Here is a 3,779-nt window from a genome sequence, read left to right on the forward strand (position 1 = left end):
AATGTTTTTGATTGAATTTTTAAACTATTGGAAACTTCAATCATATGCGAGATTGTTGTGCTCTATTGGGGACTCTCGGGCGATAGAAATTGAATTACTATGGAAAGCTATTTTGTTTTACACAGTACGAATGACAAATTATATCTGATCTGAAATCTGACTTACACATGTTCTAATTTTTTAGCCAATGCAGAGTTTTAATTATGCCGAGAGGCGTTCTATACAATCAAAGCACAAATCTCCAGCACAGGAATATGCCAAAATAGATTTTCCGTCAATAAAAAAGAAATGGGAACGGTTACACACTAATTTAATAAAAAATGATTTTATAAATGCATTTTCAATTTGCATTTCCGTTTCGTTTCAATATTTCTTCTTCATTTTTTTTTTCCAACCGATGAAATGCAAATCGATTGGCAATCTTATAACAACAGGAAGCCGTAAAGTCATTCCAAAACTTTAAATATGTTGGCCTTGTCGTATTCGAACATACACAGAGATGTCTGACTTCTACTTTGTTTTACAATTTCTCTTGACTCCCTTCCTCGGATACAACATCCTTAACACCCGAAACTATACATATTTGAATGCCATAATCCACTGCTTCCCGCCGAGAAAGAGAGAAGAAATTGTGATCAATCACATTCTTCAGATCACCAAATGCATGGGTGCCTTAAAGCTTGATCAATCTGTCACACATCACGCTCAGATGATTTTCAAAGTAGCATCGAACAAAGGAGCTCTAAGGAAAGTAAATATGTGCGCTCTTCATCTTGCTTACATTTACATCGCCCCCAAACAACTCCACAAGATGAGGACAATGGAGGAATTAGTAGCATCTGTTTCAGAATCTCACACTGTGTGCAAAAGTGAGATCTTTAGGGCAATGAAATTCATTCAATAGAATTCACCTGCGGCAGCATTTTCTATGGATTTATCAATCGGATCTTCTTCTTCTTCAGTTGTTGAGGAGAAAGAAATCGATAAATTTGCCGGCAGCGAGTCGGTTAGGGCTCATTTGGATCACCTTTTGCAGCTTCTGAAATCTTTGAACTGGACAGACTGCGAGATGGTTGAATGTACAAAGAAAATGGCAGCCAAAGCGATTCAAAATTTAGAGGTTCGTAATTTGAGAGCCCTGCAACGCACTCAGGCAATGACTTTTCTATGGATTTCCTCGCATTTTGTTGAGAATAAACAAGTGGCAGATATGAATCTGGTGGCTCATTATTCTGTCGAAAAATACATGATCCGTAGCACTTTCAATGAATTGGCTCCGTATTTGCACTCTCTGTTCTTGCAGTATTTCATTTCTAGAGATCATTTGGAAAAGATATATGATTCTTCCCATGGATCTCGCCATTAGCAAGCCTGAAATGGAGAAAAATATGTTTATTTGGAACAAAATTTGATTTATGGAGATCTTTTGGAGAAGCTTCATGGTTTTGACGGGCGGATCCCGCCATTAATGAAGCTTAAATCAATTTTTTTTGTATTTCTTTGAGGTTTTTTAAATGTTATTATAATTTCAATTTTTTTTTGTGTATCTTTGCTTAATTCTTTGTTTAGGTTTGAATTCTTAAAGAGTATAATGGTACAAATATTTTCATCATGGATAATATTAAATTAAAATGCTTTCATAGTTGGACCAAGACGTGCCTTGACAAAACTTTTAATTCGTTTCTTGGAGATTTAAGTCTCTACGTAGCTAGCTATTAGAAACTATAAATTTGATCAAAAAAAAGTTTTTAAAAAAATATAATTTAATTGTATTTATTATATTTGATAAAAAGTCATTTCATGCACAAGATGTCAACTTCCACATGAACAAAAGTTTCTAGAAAAATTACAGTCCAATAAATCTTTACGAAAGAGAAAATAGTGGTCAATGGAGGATAAGACTCAACATAAGAAAATAGCTGCCTAAAAAAGAGAGAGTCTACATAAGAAAATAGTTGTCAATAAAACATAAGAGTCTACATAAGTTAAGAGGATCAGAAATAATTTTTGAAAAAAAGAAATTAAATGCATAGGAAAGGTAGAAATTATACATACCATAGAAGGGAAAATATCAGCCAACCCATACACTTAATAGCAGTCCGTGGCTAACTAGCTGACTGAATTAATTATATTTTAAATAAATAAATAAATAAAAGAAAGGAAAAGCATGGTAATGCAATTTTTAAATTCATTAAAAAATAATTAAAGTGGTGAATCTAGTTGGCTAGATAGACGCTGCCCTTTATAGCATAGTTATTTGTCACGTATCTACTTGCCCTAGGCAATATTATTGCATTCACTTGCAACAACTAACGAACTATTTGCACCAATCAAAACACTTTTTTAATTTTCTCAATAATAAAATTATTTATTTGACATATGATTGAATGAAACAAATTTGTGTTTTATAGATAATTTATTTTAGTATGAATAATTCATATTGAGGCTTCTCTCTAACTCATATTTTAACCCTAAAACTAACCCTAACACTTTCTCTATGGCTATCTCTAACTCTAACCCTAACTCCAATCCTAACCTTAAACATAACTCTAATTGTAACAATAACCCTATTCCTAAGCCTAATCCTAACCATAATCCTACCCCTAACTCTAAACCTAAATATAACTCTAACTGTAAATCTAACTGTACCATAATTAGACTCTAATCCTAACCCTAATCCTTAGTTTAACCTTCACTAAAACTATAACCTAACCCTAACTCTAACCATGACCCTGACTCAAAACTCTAACCCTAACCTTAACCCTAACCTAACCCTAACTCTAACCCTAACCTCCTAGATATAACTGTAAACACAACATTAATCATAACTCTAACCACAGTCCTCCTTTATCCCCTAACCCTAACCCTAACAATAATTCTAATGCTTTGTCTACCCCTAACTCAAACGATAACCCTAATTGTAACTTAAATTCTAACCTAACTTATATTCTAACACTAAACCTAACACTAACCCTAACCCAAACCCTAATCCTAACCCTTTATTTACCCCTATCTCTAACCCTAACCTTAAGCCTAACCCTAACTCTAGTCCTAACCTAATAGTAACTGTAATCCTAACACTAACCCTAACCTTAACCCTACCCCTACCCTTAACTCTAACCCTAAATATAACTCTAACTCTAAAGAAGAATATTCATTTTTTACCCATTTAAAGTGTAATCATTACCTCAATAACATTTACTAGCCCTTCATTGTACACTATTCACGCTAAGCATAATTAACATTAACCAATGGTCTATTTATAAACCTAACTGATATAATTATCAAACTACCTAAGGAACATTGTAATCCTTATATTACTCCATTATGCTAAGAGGCCTGTCTAACGAGAACAACATTCCCTCCTAAATGTAACTCTACACGTAACACTAACCATAACTCTAACCACAGTCCTACTTTATCCCATAACCCTAACCCTAACCCTAACCATGATTCTAATGCTTTTTCTACTCCTAACTCAAACTATAACCCTAATTATAACTTAGACTATAACCCTAACTTATATTCTAATACTAAACCTAACCTTGACCATGACCCTGACCCTAACCCTAACCCTAACCCTTTCTCTACCCTTATCTCTAACCCTAACTATGATCCTAATCTTAACCCTAAATCTAACCCTAATCCTAACCATAATTCCTATTCTTTTTCTACCCTTAACTCAAACTATAACCCTAACCAGGCTAACTCATATTTTAACCCTAAACCTAACCCTGATCCTTTCTCTATTGCTATCTCTAACCCTAATCCTAACTCAA

The 3,779-nt window shown here is 33.8% G+C and overlaps 1 pseudogene; it reads left to right on the top strand.

Annotated features, from left to right (window-relative positions):
- The first annotated feature begins 499 nt into the window (after positions 1–499).
- LOC149558436 (uncharacterized) lies at positions 500–1,366 on the top strand (annotated as a pseudogene).
- Positions 1,367–3,779: the final 2,413 nt, after the last annotated feature.

This window comes from Cupressus sempervirens, chromosome 5 (genome assembly GCF_028749045.1).
Source record: "Cupressus sempervirens isolate cs-2001-9-10 chromosome 5, ASM2874904v1, whole genome shotgun sequence".
In the NCBI taxonomy this organism is placed as follows: Eukaryota; Viridiplantae; Streptophyta; class Pinopsida; order Cupressales; family Cupressaceae; genus Cupressus; species Cupressus sempervirens.